We start from the raw sequence: 17,922 nt of genomic DNA on the forward strand, positions 1-17,922 counted from the left end.
ATGCCCTTTACTCCCAAATGGCCAAGGGATGGGAAAACTCACTCACAGACCCAATGGCAAGGGAGGCCTACCCAGGCCAGGTCCATTAGTCAGATTAGCTTGGAGTCCCACCTGGGTTGCCAAATTGTTGAAAGAAATCTTCATCTGTTTCAGTTCCAAGGTGGAAAAAAGACACTGGAGACAAAATGGAGGCTGATTGGAAAGAGGGTCCATTTATTGATGCAGCAGACCACCAATCATGTGTGATTCTGGCAGGGGTGGGCTATTGCCCAGATGGGGGGGAATGAAGTGGGGTAGTAAAAATGGAGCTCCACCCCAGAGCACCCAGTTTGCACTGACAGATGTTGAAAGAAAATGCATAAACCACGCCCACAGTGTGGTAGTAAAAATTCTGGTAGCCATTCACTGGATTCTGGGTAGCTGACCACATGGAGTTGAGAATGGGGATCATTTATACAAGTCCATGGAGAGGGGCAGCATACAAATCCAATTAATACATAAATAAAATAAATAAATAAATTCTCTTGAGCTTCTTGTACATCAGACTGTCCTATCCATGCAAAATCATGTTTGTCTTGAAGTCAAGTTTGGTTGAAGAATGATGATGCAATGAACGGGCTTGTTGCGCAATTCCTATTGTGGCTGAGGGCTAATTCTACTTTTGCTCAGACCTTGCTGCAGGGAGTAATGAATTACCAAATCTGTATTTTTAAATGCTGGCATCAGCTTAGTAGCTGCTTTGGGGGCAGGGAGCTGAGGCTCTGAGTTTCTGTCTTTAGAAACATGTTTCTCCTTTAGGGAAATATAATATTCTGCCCTTTCCAATATTTCTCAGAATATTTCATTCTTCTAGGAAGGGTGGGTTGACCTCCAGGCCAGCGGCATTTGCGGTGGCGCCAGGGGGCACATAAGGATCCTGGTGGCTCACGTCTGACGGCAGGGGGGAGCAGGTGAGCTGGCACACATATATTACATGTGCTCCCTCCCCCCAGGGTTCCAGCATGCCCCACAATGTTCGCAGGGCATGACGTGCTTCCGGGAGGAGAGCGGGCGGCTTCCCCCATATAAAGGGGGTGGAGCGCCACTCGCCTCCCTCTTTGTTGCACTGCTGCCCATCTGTTTCGCAGGCACCCACCTGCCCTCCTTTAGGCAGTGCGAATAAGTGGTCGCCATGGGGGGTTGAGTAGGAATTTTTGGCGGCCACAACGCTTTAGGTCGACCATTTTTTCACCTACTCCACACTGTTGGAAGCAGAGGTGTCGGTTAGGGGGTGTCTAGTATTTTATAGTCTGTAATTAGGTCAATTCAGCAATCAATCTGGCAGTTATTTTCTTCCTTATCCCTCTGGTCACAGGGAGGCAGCAAGGAGCGGAAAATTTGTAGTTCAGCAACTGAGTGATCTCCTTTGGGTACCTTTTGGAAGGTGAAGGGCTGCTCCCAACCATGGCTACAAGGCTCGGCCGGCCCAGGTATGGAGGGGAGATGCCCTTGGGGCTCACCCACCACACGCCCAGGGACAATTACCTGGGTGGTTGAGCCTCCCCACATGCAGGGGCGTGTCAGTGAGCAAAGGGGGGGGTGTCAAGTTCAAGTTCAAGGGGACCCCCTCTTGCTCAGCAGGAGGCTTCATCCATAGTTGCTCAGAAAAGTTAGATTGGCTTTCCGCCCTCTTTCGTTTTACCTCTGCAGGTCCAGTTTAAGCTATAATAAATGTGACCCATTTACAACCCATTTCTTGTGTCCGTGTGCTTACTCCGCGTCCACCACAACTTTCCCAAGAATCAAACTCTCTTAAAAGTTTCTCTGGAGTAATTAATGCTTTAACAGAGCCTATGGAATCTGTTTGCAATGGCTATGAGCAGGCTCAAAGGAATTTTCAGGTGTTTTCATTTTAAGAACTTAGCAGCTGCTTTATATTTATTTGTTTTACTAATTTCTTAGATCCTGATTTTGTTTTATGGGTGTTGTATTAGCTCCTGCATGTTAGCACTGAAGATACAATAAATTTGATTAAGAAGTGTTTCTTTAAAAGCTTACAACCAAAGAGATACTAGGTCAATGCATTTTTAAATTTTATGTAGTGTTTGGGTTAAAAAACGATAGTTCTTTTTAGGCATGAAAAATTGGTGGGAAAACAGGAGGTGGGGACATTGGATATGCTTTGTGCTGACCAAAAATAAAGGCAGGAAAAAATGAAATAAAGCAAAAATGTCAATACCGTCTCTAATTAAATCAGGGTGATCTTAAGGTCCATAGATGTGAGTTAAAAATAGAAAATAGCTATTGCTGCTATCTAGTGAGCTGAGTTTGTTTTTTCCTAGCACAGATCTGGCATATCTGTTTAAATTGAAAGGGATAATACATAATATGATATTGTACTCACAGTTACACTGTTTAAATTTTGAGGTTTCTTTTTTACAGCAGTATCTCCCAGGGGTACCAGATCTGACCTGTAGAATTTGGATGGTCATTATATGCCAGCAGAGAGAAACTTTCAAGTATGTGACTTGAAATATTCCCAGAATTCCTCCACTGGCATTCACATTGTTGAGGATGTACATCATACCTGGATGTACTCCAACTGAGAATTACTGTTTGGCATTAGAACTTCTGGGATCCTAAAACTAGTCCTGTTCCAGTGATCCTTTTGGAATCCCATGTACCTAAGTGACAAACAAACCATTTCTCCGAATTTAAACTCAGCTTCATTCTAATATCTCCTTACAATGTTCATTTTTATATGTTCTCATGTTTATGTATCCTGATATTTATGAGACTTTGGGGAATTATTTTTCTATAATATAATATAATATAATCCAAGTACAGTATTTGCATGTACTTTCCCTAACATACAAATATTTATATGTACATATTTGTTTAGGAAATATTACAAATTCTGAAAGGATCAGATAGGGAAGGATAATTCTATTTTGGCTCGCATATCAATATGTACAAACCTGATAAATTCACATTATGCAAACTGGGCACTTTTTTCCCACATCACTACTGAGAAAAAGACTATAACTGAACTGTTATTATATGCTAAGAGAAAACCGATAAAATATTCCTTAAAACAAAGTAAATATAATCCTGTGTTCACCATTTTGTGAGTCTTTTCAGCTAAATTGGTTCTAATCCCTCAATCTCTTTCCTCTAAATCTCACCCAAAGAATCTTCAGGTAAATTCCTTGCAACTGAATACTGAAGTGTTGTTTAAAACAAATCAGAGGGATGCAGGATGAGTGAAGAGCATCCTCAAAGAACATTATACATCCTTATAATGATAAACATTATACTGCAATTACTGTTTAGGAAATTCTGGGAGTTGAAATCCATGTCTTAAACTTGCCAAATTTGAAAGAACAGTTATATATCTTGGTCAGATTCTTTAGTTCTTACCAAAGTAACCAACCTCTGTATGGCAGACCCCAGATAAGACTTCTCTGGTTCTTTTTGGCAAATAAAATAGTTTCCATCTAGATCAGTGTTTCTCAAACATTATAATTGCTGTTTAGGAAATGCTGGGAGTTGAAATCCACATGTCTAAAACTTTCCAAGTTTGAAAAACATTGACCTAGACACAATAGAATTTTTTTGAAGGTGAATATATAACGTTGCAGGTTTCAATCTGGGTTGGTGACTAGGACCAGAGGTTTAGTCTTCTTAATTTTTGGACTGGTGCTGGAGCGCATTCTTTTATTTATTATTTATTTGTTTGTTTGTTTTGTCAAGTACATATTAGTGATATACAAAGATATAACAATGTTTATATACATGATACTAGTAAGAGAGAAACGTTAGGATAGGGGACGGAAGGCACGTTGGTGTACTTATGCACGCCCCTTTTAATAATAATAAATTTATTGTCATTGTCAAAAACAACGAATTGTCATTGGCAACAAAAGTCATATGACACCCAGAGACCAGTCCCACCATACATAAAATCAGAATAGGTAAATTTAAAAATAGAATAAAAAATAGAATAAATGTCCAACCCACTACAAATTCCCCACCCTGAACCACTCAACCATCTACATGACAAACCGAGTAATATTGTACAACAGTTCACTTGTGGTGACCCTTTAGTTCGTTGTTAAGTGCGAGTATAGCTCTGGGATAAAAACTATTCAGGAAACGTGTGGTCCGAGTTCTAGTTGTTCTATATCTTCTGCCAGAAGGCAACAATTCAAAGAGATTGTAAGCAGGATGAGAAGAGTCTTTGAGAATAGTATGCACCTTCCTAGAACAGCGAGATGTGAAGATGCCATCCAGGGCGGGTAGCTGGAGCCCAATGATGTTCTGGGCAGTTTTAATAATTCTCTGTAGAGCTTTTTTGTTCACTACAGAGCTGCTCCCATACCAAGCTAGAATGCCGTATGTCAAGATACTCTCAATGGTGCTGCGACAGTAGGACAACAGTAGATGCTGAGATAAATTTATCTTTCTGACTTCTTAGGAATCTGTAGAGGTCAACAGTGGATAGTCTAAATGTAATGTTTTGGGAGTTCCCCCAGGATGGGCTTCAGCAGCAATTTGAAAACTTCAAAGATTAAATCCTTGGTGCTGGTGACCGACCCAGATTGGATCCTGCAATATCTCATTTGTTGAAAACTACAGGCTGAGTTGGCAAAGCCAGATACAAGTTGGCTTTGAAGAAAGAATGCCATTTTTTAGCCTTCCTGCTATGCTAGGTTAGCCTCGGGGTGGCCTACTGTCCGGATTTGGGGGGGGGGGGGGATGCAGTGGGGTAGCAAAATGGAGCTCCACCCGAGAGCACCCAATTTGCACTGAAAGATATTGAAAGAAAATGCAGGGTTTTCCTGCATAAGCCGTGCCCACAGTGTGGTAGTAAAAATTTTGATAGCCCTTCACTGGTTAGCCTGCTAGTTTTTACATGTGCTGCTCTTTTACAAGATGGCTCAAATTCAACCTCAAAGATTCATTAAAAACTTGTAATGCGTAAAACATTATTTGTGACACTTAAAAAAAAATCTTGTTCGTTCCACGCAAATTCCTAGGCTCGGGACATTATTGCTGCAAGGCTGGGGAGGAAAAAAAAACCTCATTAAAAAACAGGGCAACTGATTTTTGCTTACAGCCATTCACTGCTTGGAAAATCAATAAGAATTAAGCTTGATGCATAAAAACATTATGAGAGTTTTATAAGGTTTTTTTTTAGCAGCTGCCTTTTTAATTTACAACTTGAGATGGCCCTGTCTATAAAAATGGAAATGGAAGTTTAATAAAATACATATGCTAGGGAAGAAGACCGTCAGATGGGGTTTTTTGTTGCAGCACCAGGTTACTTGGCTCCTGAGAACAAAATAATGTAAGGTTAATTGGGGAGAAAAGATGAGGCAGAGCAGGTGATGATGGAAAGTTAAGAGGTACTAAAAGTCAGCTGGAGGCTTCCAGCATAGGGAGAAAGGAGGCAAGAAAAGAGCAGATTTCCAGACACACTTGCAATTGAGCTGGAGAGGCACATTGAGCTGGAGAGAGAAAATAGAGAGAACTATAAATCACCTAGAGGTTGAAACTTGGCTTTCTAGTATAGGCAGAAAGCAAGGATACAAATTGCACACATAAATAAAATCAAATCTGCAATATTCCCAATGCATTATAATACAAAACCGCATCATCCTTGGGCAACAGAGAACAAGGTTCCCCCTGCTGTCTTATGTATCTTAATAATTTAAATCAACAATATAGTCCTAAAAAATAAGGGGTGGGGAAACTTTGGAGTAGACAAACCTGAGCTGCAAAGGACACTGAGTACTGAAGGATCATATGTGAGGATCAAAATATAATTTCCTTTCTTTCCTTAAGATTTCGGTGGTGTGAGGTGACTTGAGTAAGGAAAAAAAAAATCTATGAGCACTATTGTGGTTCAGCCTGAGGCTGCTCAGGGACCGGCTGTGTCTCTGCTGGCTCCATGCCCGGAGGAGGATGACAGCGAAGAGGAGGGGGCTGAACTGTCGGACGGGGGAGAGGAAAATCAGGAATGGGATGAAGGAGAACAGCATGAGAGCCCCCCCCGGGGGGGGGGCTCTCCCCAGCCAGTAGTTTGGAGTCATTAGGTGATGAAGCTCAAGCCATCATTGACATGCGACAGAGACGGTCAGATCAAAGAAAGGAGCAATTAAAGAAGTATTATCAGCACTTAATTAGGAACAGCTGGTTTTGGGTGTGGTCCTCCTTAGCAGGGTTTAAAAGGCAGGCAAGCCCTTGAAGCCATGTGGAATGTTATCAGTTTGGAGTTGCCTTATCCTGTCTTGTTTCTCGGCGTCTCTGTTCCTGGCTTGTGGCCCAGCAGCTTTGGAAGACCTGTGGGAGGTGTAGGTCTGCTATCTACAGCCTTGGCTTGGCAGCATGAATTCTGTATTGCTGCATGGACTTTTGCCTTCGTGGATATATCTGAAGATACAGCATTTTCCTGTTTGTAAGGACATTTTCTGTTACCTGTGTTTTTCTTGAATTTTATAAAACTGCCTTTGCCTTTTACCAGTGTGTCTGGCTTCTCTTTTTGGGTTGGTATTGGCTTCTGGAGTGACCCAGACAGAACAAGCACTAACAGTCTACACCACCTTGATGACTCATAAACATTATCACAGAATTGCAGCGTTGGAATGAACCATAATAGCAATAGCACTTAGATTTATATATCATTTCACAGACCTCGGAAGGAAGGTGAATATTGATTGAGTCAGTCTTGAGCTGGTGAGAACTGGACTGCTGGCAGTTGTCAGAATTAGCTTCCAATACTTCATTCTGACCACTGCACCACAACGGCTTTTCTTAAGGATCATTCATTCCAGTATTTCTCAAACTTGGGAATTTAAGATTATTATTATTATTATTTATTAGATTTGTATGCCGCCCCTCTCTGAAGACTCGGGGTGGCTCACAACGGTAATACAAAAACAATATAACAGTGAGACAAATCTAATATTAAAATAAAACATATCTAAAACACCAACAATTTAAAAACCATACGACACCTACATACCAAACATAAAATATAAAAGCCTGGGGGAGGATGTCTCAGTTCCCCCATGCCTGGCGATAAAGGTGGGTCTTGAGTAATTTGCGAAAGACAAGGACGGTGGGGGCTGTTCTAATCTCTGGGGGGAGTTGATTCCAGAGAGCCGGGGCTGCCACAGAGAAGGCTCTTCCCCTGGGGCCCGCCAAACGACATTGAGCTAGGAATTCTGGGACTTGAAGTCCACACATCTTAAAGTTGCCAAGTTGGGAAAACACTGATTTAGTCCATTTCTCTGCAAGTTCAGGAAAACCAATTAAACTATCCAACTTCTACTAACCAATTCCAGAGTCAGAGAATCTCCTACCTCCATAAAGTTATTATATTGTCTCTTGATGATTGCATTTTAATGTCCATAATATTTCTTCCTTTTTCATCCTACATTTTCTATAGAAACTCAAGGTGGAGTTTCTATGGGAGTGATTGGGAGAAATTCACCCAATAATTTATGTGATCAAGCACGTAACTTCAACCTGATCTCCACAGATCAGATCCACATCCTTAATTACCAAACTACATTCATGATGTTGTTTTGTTTTTTAAATAAGCATTAAAAATAGCAGCCAACAATGGGGGCATCTTATTTTTACATACTGGCCTAAGAGCAAGATCTGTTCCTAACCCTGTCTTTAACTCATATTTCTATGTACTCATACTTGCCAACAGGCTGCCTTTTACTTAAAATGGTGGACAGCTTTCTTTTTCCTCAAGCTGATGAACTGCTAATGACATGCAATGCAGAGGGTGTTCCAAATTATTTTGCTATCACTCTGTGGGCATGGCTAATTTGTGGGTGTGGCTTTATGCTCATGTGATAGTGGGTGTGGCTTCATGGTCATATGACTGGTAGGAGTGGTTTGGCAGTCATGTGACTGGGTGGGGGGGGTTACTGGGTGATCATGTGACTGGGTGGCCGTGGCCAACTTCATTTCATTCATTTCATTTTATTGGATTTGTATGCCGCCCCTCTCCGTACACTCGGGGTGGCTAACAACAGTGGTAAAAACAACATGCGACAATCCAATACTATAGAAGCTAAAAACCCTTATTTTTAAACCAATCATACATACAAACGTACCATACATAAATTGTAGAAGCCTAGGGGGAAAGAATATCTTAATTCCCCCATGCCTGACGACAGAGGTGGGTTTTAAGAAGCTTACGAAAGGCAAGAAGGGTGGGGGCTATTCTAATCTCTGGGGGGAGTTGGTTCCAGACGGCAGGGGCTGCCACAGAGAAGGCTCTTCCCCATGGGTCCCGCCAAACGACATTGTTTAGTTGACAGGACCAGGAGAAGGCCCACTCTGTGGGACCTAATTGGTCGCTGGGATTCGTGCGGCAGAAGGCGGTCCAGGAGATAACCTGGCCCGGTGCCATGAAGGGGCTTTACAGGTCATAACCAACACTTTGAATTGTGACCGGAAACTGATCAGCAACCAATGCAGACTACGGAGTGTTGGTGTGACATGGGCATATTTAGGGAAGCCCATGATTGCTCTCGCAGCTGCATTCTGCACGATCTGAAGTTTCCGAACACTTTTCAAAGGTAGCCCCATGTAGAGAGCTTTACAGTAGTCGAGCCTCGAGGTGATGAGGGCATTGAGTGACTGTGAGCAGTGACTCCCGATCCAAATAGGGCCGCAACTGGTGCACCAGGCAAACCTGGGCAAATGCCCCCCTCACCACAGCTGAAAGATGTTTCTCTAATGTGAGCTGTGGATCGAGGAGGACGCCCAAGTTGCGGACCCTCTCTGAGGGGGTTAGTGATTCCCCCCCCCCAGGGTGATGGATGGATAGATGGAATTGTCCTTGGGAGGCAAAACCCACAGCCACTCTGTCTTATCAGGGTTGACGTCAATCATATCAAGGGTTCGGGTGTCTGGCCATCATGTCATCATGATGTCACCAGAGGGTTGCTGCCAGTCCAAACTGGGAGGAACCCACCCCTGATGCAATGCTTTCAGGAACCATTCTAAACCACTGAAAACAGATTGTATATTAAAAGTGTGCAGCGGAAAACACTGCATGACTTGAGCAGTTCTGCAGCTCAAGGAAAGCAAATGCTGACCACCATTTTTAGTAATAGGCAACTGGTTCTTATCTCAGGATTGACATTAAATTGGACATTCTTAAACAAGGGACAGCATGTAGCTATATCTTAGTACATGTGATGCACATATTTGTCATTTTGTCTAGGATTAGGTGATCCAACAAAGTTGTTATTACCAAGAGACTTCTTCCATCTTACTTGAAAACTTAAACTCAAACAGTTGAAAGAAACAATGAATTCCTGACAGTGAGTTGCTGAAAATTATATCCCCATTTGCTTTATATAAAAAAAGAAAAATGTAGTGAATTTTCTATGTATTTCACTCATTCAATTTGTTATTAGGAAATTGCATATCTGTATGGATTAGAAGACGGCTTGTCTCATTTTTTGGCTACTGATGCACTGCAGAAGGACAAAAACAGCATATTGTTTTGGATGATTGGAAAAAGGCTTACCCAAAGTGGGCAATTTGCAGCTGTCCAGATGCTGTTGAAATCCATACATTAAAGGAAAGCCTATCAACCATCAACAATCCGTTTATAACCTTGCAAATATGGCTGAATTGCATGCAATAAGCATATCAGGGAATTGCTTTGGAAGATAAGAGGAAACCAACCAAGGATGAGCACTTGTACTCCTCCAGATGTTGTTAAATCCCCAGCAAACCTAGAAAGCATGGCCCTCAACCTCGGTGTTAATTATTGCTATATTAAATCTACATCAACATTCTTCATACATTCTATCCAACTGAGTTTTTGTCAAGTTGGTATAAAATTAACTGGCCAGAAGATACTGAGTTTCAAATAATACATTTCTACACTATTTCTAAAACAACCAAAGCAAAACTAACCAGGACTGTGATTTCAAAAATAAATTAAAATGGGGGCTGAATATAATTTAATTTGAACCACACACCATTTTATGACTTACTCAAATTGAAAATACATTATTGATTATAAGGCAAGTGTCAAGCAATTTGGCACTCAGTTGCAATGAATTAGTGATAAACGTGTGTATTAATTGTTTTTTAAAGAATATGCACTAACGAAATTTCCAAGCTGAACTAACTGCCTCTATGTTGTATCCATAATGGTTATTAACTATAAGCCAGTGATGGTGACATCCAAACCCATATCTGCTGGCACACGAGCTGAACCCTAGCTCAGCTCCAATGTGTACGTGCCAGCCAGTTGATTTTTGGCTCACACTGAGGCTCTCGGAGGGTGTTTTAGGCTTCCAGAAAGCCTCCAGGGGTATGGGGGAGGATGCTTTTACCCTCCCCTGGCTCCAAGGAAGCCTTTGAAGCCTTGGGATGGCCAAACACGAGCCTACTGGGCTAAAGTGACCAGATTTTTACATTGTTAAAGAGGGACACCATTTGGGGGGGGGGGGGCTTGATTAAAAAATTGGTTTATATGGAGCAAAAAAAAGTACCTTTCTTTTTCTCTCTATCTCTCTTTCTCCCTCCATTTCTCTCTATTTCTTTCTCTTTCTCTCTCTCCCTCTTTCTTTCTTTCTCTCTCTTCCTGCCTCTCTTTCTCTCTCGCTCTCTCTCCTTCTTTCTTTCCTCTCTCCATTTTTCTATGAAGCAGCATATAAATCTAAATGCTATTGCTATGAAAGAAAGAAAGAAAGAAAAAGGAAGGAAGGAAAGAGAGAGAGAAAGGAAAGAAGGAAGGGAAGGAGGGAGGGGAGAGAAAGGAAGGAAGGAAGGAGAGAGAGAGAAATGAAGGAAGGATGGAGGGAGATAGAAAAAAGAAAGGAAGAAAGAAAGAAAGAAAGAGAGAGAGAGAGAAAGAAAGAAAGAAAGAAAGAAAGAAAGAAAGAAAAATATAGATTACTGCCACCTCTGAGGTTAACTTGTGATGTCAACACTTATTTCTTTTAACATACAGCCCCTCTCTGGGGAAGAAAACATGGTGCTATTTCTTTGCAGCGAACAGTGGCAGCGTCCCAGCTCGGTGGATATTTTGGGGTGGGAGGTGGGGGAGGAACGCTTGTTTCAATGCTTGTTTCTAAATAGGAAGACAGGGTTTTGTTTCCTCTCTGCCGGATATCCCAGGACTTTGGCCATGTGGGACTGTGGTAGGTTGGTGCAGGACGCCTGTCTTTCAGGCTCGCGGCTCCAGCTGGTGTGGCTGCCCAAGCACCTGCTCACTTTGGCCAGATGAAATAGAGGTCGATCCGGGGTAGAAGAGCACTATGTCTGCATGTAAGGGGGGGGGGGGTTAGGCACAGCTAATGTATTTGCGCAGTGCGATGCTCTGCCTGAAGAAGGAATTCCATAGAGGTTTCTCCCAGGAACAAAACAGAAAGAAAGAAAGAAAGAAAGAAAGAAAGAAAGAAAGAAAGAAAGACAGACAGAAAGAAAGAAAGAAAGAAAGAAAGAAAGAAAGAGGCCAATCCAAGAAGGGGCGCAGAGGCCCCTCATTCTTCCCCCAAAACCCTACCTTCCAGGGACATGGGTTCCAGGATGAAGAGGAGGATGGCCCCCGCGCACAGCTCCATGCCCTGGATCACCGTGGCCAGCCAGGGTCCTGAGGGGGGGTGACAGCCGGCAGTGTGGGAGGCATGTGAGAGGTGCCCCCTGTTGCTGGGGCCAGCCCAGCTCCCCAGGGGAAGGTGAGGGCCTGGGTGTGGGGGTGCCAAGGCAGAGGCTTTGATGTGAGCTGGCTCACATCTTCAAGCCCCGTCAAAGGCAAAGCCCCCAGCTGCCCTCCTTTCAGATCTGGCCCTGAGGGCATGGCAGGCCAGCTGCGGGCTGAGGCGAGGTGGTGGCAGCAGCGAGGTGGGTGGGGGCTGGGAAAAAAGGCGGGAATAGCTGGCCGGAGAAAAGTTCTCCAGGCCTTAAAGCGCCCCCGAGGGGTCCCTGCCATAGTTCCCTCTAAGCTGAGCAGTGAGCAATCGCTCACTTAAAAATCAACATCAACTCAGAGTTTTCCAAACCTGCCCAGAAGCCGAGAGGGAAAGAGTGAGAGGGAAGGAGAGAGAGAGGAAGAGAGAGAAACAGATAGAAAAAAGAGAGGAAGGAAAAGAGAAAGAAAAAGAATGGGAGTAAGGAAGAGAGAAAGAAAATCAAAATCTAGTTTGAAACTAGCTCAACTATTTAAGTGGCATTTTGATATTGATAGAGTTGCCCTATTATGAGCTCACTGTTATAGACACACAGTACAGTATTTTATTTTGAAATTCTCTGAGGCAAAATAGGGTGGGTTTTGTTTGTTTGTTTGTTTGTTTGTTTATTAATTTATTTATTTAGTTATTAGATTTGTATGCCGCCCCTCTCCGAAGGGAAGGACTGCCGCTCAGACACTATACTTTTCCGCCCACCCCCCAAAAAAAAATTAGAGGGAACACTGGTCCCTGCAGTGCTGAACGACTGCGGATTCTGCCAGGGCAGCAACATCCCTTCCAAGCCTCCCTGGTCTAGCCTGCCCAGTCCGGTCCGGCTCAGGAGCCCCAGGGCTTACCCAGAGAAGATCCTCCGAAGCACACCAGATGCTCCCCTCCTGCTCTCCCTCAGCCGTCCCGCTCTTCCATTCAAAAATTGGGACATTTTGGAAAGTGGGCGGGACGCGGCACAAATCATTTAAAATCGGGACTGTGCTGCCAAAAGCGGGACGTCTGGTCACTTAATACTGGGCCCACCAGAAGTTGGGAAACCGTCCATTTCCAGCCTCCAGAGGGCCTCTGGGGGGCGGGGAAGCTGTTTTCACCCTCCTCAGGCATTGAATTATGGGTGTGGGCACTTGCGCATGCGCAATAGCATGCATACATTCTCTTTCAGCACCCGAGGGAAAAAAGATTTGCCATCACTGCTTTAAGCAAAAGAGACAATCAAAAAGCCAAAAAGGAAACAAAAAGACCAAAACAAAAAGCCGGGCTTGGGTAGCACGGGCCTGTAATCCAGCTCATGGAGGCTGAGACTGGCGTGGATAGCTTGAGCTTCCCGAGTTTGAGGCTGCAGTTGAGTTCCAAGTCCGGCCCAGCTCCGGTGCACGTCGCATTAACGCAGTTCGCAAATGCTCCTCTTCCAGGTCTAGTTCAGTACCCGCTGCAGAAACAGCAATATAGCGAGACCCAGTCTTTAGGGGACACAATCTGAAGTTATTTGGGGGAAAGATCAAAAGCAACGTGGGAAAATATTATTTTACTGAAAGAGTAGTAGATCCTTGGAACAAACTTCCAGCAGATGTGGTTGGTAAATCCACAGTAGCTGAATTTAAACATGCCTGGGATAAACATAGATCCATCCTAAGATAAAATACAGGAAATAGTATAAGGGCAGACTAGATGGACCATGAGGTCTTTTTCTGCTGTCAGTCTTCTATGTTTCTAACATTTCATCAGCGATAAACATTAAACAGAGATTTACACTGTAAGTCAGCAGTCAAGGAGGAAACAATCAAAGAATTATCAACTCAGACAACAGCCTCCTCAAACAACCACCAAGAACACTCCATACATGGACAGGTTAATCCATTAGTATATAAAAAAGAGAGCAACCTAGTCATTCCTTGCTAGCCATTTTTGCCTAGTCTGGTAATGAAATGTATTTATTTATTCATCCAATGTTTTTATGCCACCCTTCTCCTTAGACTCAGGGCAGCTTACAACATGTTAGCAATAGCACTTTTTTAAAAAAACAGAGCGAGCTATTGCCCCCACAATCCAGGTCCTCATTTTATCCACCTGGAAGGATGGAAGGCTGAGTCAACCTTGAGCCGGTAGTGCGATTTGAACAGCTGACCTGCAGATCTAGCAGTCAGCTTTAGTTGCCTGCAGTACTGCACTCTACCCACTGCGCCACCTCGTCTCACTCTGAAATATCTGTAAGAAAACAACCAGGCTCAGAGAGCACCAAGGAACCCATAGGAAATTTTTCTATTTTTAAAAATTACAGAAATGAACCCAAGTTTTTTTAAAAAAAAAATCCAGAAGGCTTGAATTCTATTGTAACTATTAAGGCACAGGAGTGAAGTTTGTGTCAGACAAGACTAGATCTTAATTGCTCATTTGTCTGTGCAACACACCATGGATGAATTGGGGGAGGATTTGCTGCTGAGACCACCATGACTTTTATGATTGTTTTCCTTGTCTTGCCTAAAAAGTGTCAAGCAGGGAATCTAGGTCTGACTCAGCATGATCAAAGAGGCACAAAAACACAGCAGGTTGCAAAAAAAAAATTGCTTCTCCTTGGTTCTTCAGTTAATTCTTTACTTTGCAACACACACACATACACACACATATACCCCCAAACATCAAACTGGCAGATATGCTGAGTTTGCAGGCTGCAGTTACTAAATATTTTTTTTGTGGAGGTCACCTGGGATGCCTTCACCTACATATATTAACTGGAAGGCAGAAAAGAGACTGAAATCATTGCCCAGTGAAGAATTCCTCCAAACAATTGCAGTAATGCAAGAAAAAAGTTTCCTCTGGATGTAAAGATCTCTCTCTCTCTCTCTCTCTCTCTCTCTCTCTCCCTCCCTCCCTCCCTCCCTCCCTCCCTCCCTACCCCCAACTGCATTTTAATTTTTCTTGTGAATGAGGACACTTTGAAGATAGCAGAACCGAGGAGGTCAAAAGGCAATTAAAAACAAGGAGAGATCTTTTTCTCTCTCTCTCTCTTCTGGGCATTTTGGTGGTGGTGAACATGTTAATTAGTGCAGAATAAAATGAAACAGCAGGTTTTTCATTTAGAAACTGTACTATGCCTATTATATATTTAAAAAATTGATTAGTTACGGAATCTCCATCAGAATGCTTGGATAAGGTGTTAATTGGTAGAATCAATTAACAGCAGCATTTGACAATCTCCAATTGGTTCCTGATTGGTGATAATTTATGATTCCATGGTTTTGGAGATAAGAAAAATTGGATTAGGGGAATTGAGTAATCCCTCATAGCCAAAGCCTCTATAACGTTTGCTTCTTGACTTTTCCTGGAGTAAATCTTCTATAATGTTGGTCTTTTGGTGCAGAGGGGAAGGAGAATGGCAGAATTTATTTGAAATTGGGAACAAATTATATCTGTATAAATTTATTAAAAGCTTCGTGCTTGGCTGCTTTACTCAAGGGAACAGGCAGTAGCAATAACTTTTTTTTTTCTTCTAGGCAAACAAATATTTTAAAGTAGAATACAATTATAAAAAATAACCAATGCAAAGTAGAGAGAAGAAAGAAGACTTTGGTAAGGTTTCTCAATGTCTTTTTAGTATTATTATTATTCCTGAACTGAAGGAACCTGCGATAAATCTGCACTTGCTGTGTCTCTGTGAATTACAGAAGATGAGGAGGTTATCTGAGAGGAGGTAAAATGCAAGCAATGCTGACAAGTCCAGGAGCAACAATATATTAAGATACAGTAGTATCATAATCCAGAAATTGGATTATTAGATATCTCAAGGTCATAACAAGAGGCCTCAGTTAATATCCACCCTAGGTGACTGGAGACCTTTGGTGTAGAACAAGGATCAGAATTTGGGAGCCTGCAGATGTCATTAAGTTATAAATCCCAACAGTCCCATCCAGTTTGTCCCTTCTGTCCTGGATTATCTATGGAAGCAGTCAGTAAATTAATCTGCAAAAACAATGAAAACTACTGAGAAGAAGCCTTAAGGAACTTGACATTTTTCCAAAGATCTACCCTGTTTCCCCGAAAATAAGTCACCACTGAAAGTAAGACATAGGAGAGGTTTTGTAGAATTGCCTAATATAAGGCATCCCCCGAAAGTAAGATGTAGGAGACGTTTCGTTTCAAAGCATTCCCAAACAGAACATATATAACACTGCTGTCCATAACTTGCATCCCAAAATGCTGCATCAATCAGATTTAAAACACATCCAACATGGTAGTAGTACATAATGGTACGGTAGTAGTAAGAAATTCTTGATAGGATTTACAGTTTGTCTGGTTGTGCTGGTTTGTACTACTGTAAAGTATAATAATAAATATTCATATTTTTGGTTCAGCAATAAATGTTAATTCTTCTTCATTGAAAAAAAAATAGGACATCCCCTGAAAATAAGACCTAGCACATCTTTGGGAGCAAAAGTTAATATAAGACACTGTCTTATTTTTGGGGAAACAGGGTAGTTTACTGACCGCAACTGCCCTTCCCCAAATATCTTTTCGTTCCAGGCTTGCTCTTTATCAAATGGAAGTTGGATTTTCTTGTTTTTCTTTGAACACCTTTCGCTTCTCATTGAAGAAGCTTCTTCAGCTCTTCTTAGAGGAGAAGTGAGGTGTTTTCAAAGAAAAACAAAGTCCAGTTGCCTCTTGAAAAAGCATCTTTGGGTCGACCATGATCTGGATGACTGAAAATCTCCATAGACATTTAATAATTTAATTTAATTAATTTACTTTAATTTACTTTAATTTACTTTAATTTACTTTAATTTACTTTAATTTACTTTAATTTACTTTAATTTACTTTAATTTACTTTAATTTACTTTAATTTACTTTAATTTACTTTAATTTACTTTAATTAATTATTTTTAATTTAATTTAATTTAATTTAATTATTTTTAATTTAATAATTTAATTTAATTTTTAATTTAATTTTTAATTTAATTATTTAATTAAACCGACTTCTATGCCATCCAATCCTGTAGGACTCAGGGCAGTTTGCAACAATAAAAACAGTCCAATACAATAGCACAAGAGTAAAAATGAAATCAAATACAGTGGTACCTAAACTTAAGAACTTAATTCGTTCTGTGGCCAGGTTCTTAAATAGAAATGTTCTTAGGTAGAAGCAATTTTTCCCATAGGAATCAATGTAAAAGCAAATAATGTGTGCAAACATATTAGGAAAGAAATAAAACCTCGGAATTTGGGTGAGAGGAGGAGGAGGAAGAAGAGGAGGAGGACAGTCGCTGCCGAAGGAAGAAGGTGAGGTGAGGGGAATCAAAAAAAATCCAAAACTTTAAGGCTTAAAAAAAAAAAGAGGGACTCTGAGGCGGCGAGGAGGAGCACATGCCTCCCATACACCCAGCACAAGGCTGCCTCCCATACACTGCGCCAAAGAGAGAAACCCAGTGGGAATGGCAGGAAACTGGCTGGGTGTTCGTGCTGCTCTCAAATTTCATGGGAAATTTTTCCGGGCTCAGGTTCTTAAGTAGAAAATGGTTCTTAAGAAGAGGCAAAAAATCTTGAACACTCAGTTCTTATCCAGAAAAGTTCAGGCCTTCTTAGGTAAGGTGCCACTGTATAACAATAATTATCACCCCAATTATAACCCAACTAAAACCTCATATAAAAAACCCTGAATCCAGTCTAACAACAACATACATACCAGTCAAGCATAATTCGGTGTATCAGATGTTAAGATTTACAGCCCCCTGACCTGTCAGCAAAGCCAGGTTTTAGCAGCTTTTCGAAAGGCCAGTAGCATAGGAGTGGTGCGAACATCGGGGGGGGGGGAGTTGGTTCCATAGAGCTGGGGCAGCAACAGAAAAGGCCCTGCCCCATGGCCCCGCCAACCTACATTGTTTAGTTGGCAATTCTGTGCAATCTAATAGGTCTCTGGGAGGTATATGGCATAAACTAAATAAACTAATCAGCATCCAGTGCAGCATGCAGAGCATTGGTGTTATATGGGTGTATCTAGGTACTTCCATAACAGCTCGCGGGGCTACATTCTGGACTATCTGCAGTCTCCGAACACTCTTCAAGGGTAGCCCCATGTAGAGCGCATTGCAATAATCAATTTAGTTCTTGTATCCTTATTTTGATGCCATAATATCTCCAGAGTAAACAGCAGAAACATCTAATTAGCATCTATGCTAGAAAAAGATTTAACAGCACTCAAAAGTTGCATCCTTTCCA

The sequence above is a fragment of the Erythrolamprus reginae genome, chromosome 1, assembly GCF_031021105.1.
Source record: "Erythrolamprus reginae isolate rEryReg1 chromosome 1, rEryReg1.hap1, whole genome shotgun sequence".
NCBI lineage: Eukaryota > Metazoa > Chordata > Lepidosauria > Squamata > Dipsadidae > Erythrolamprus > Erythrolamprus reginae.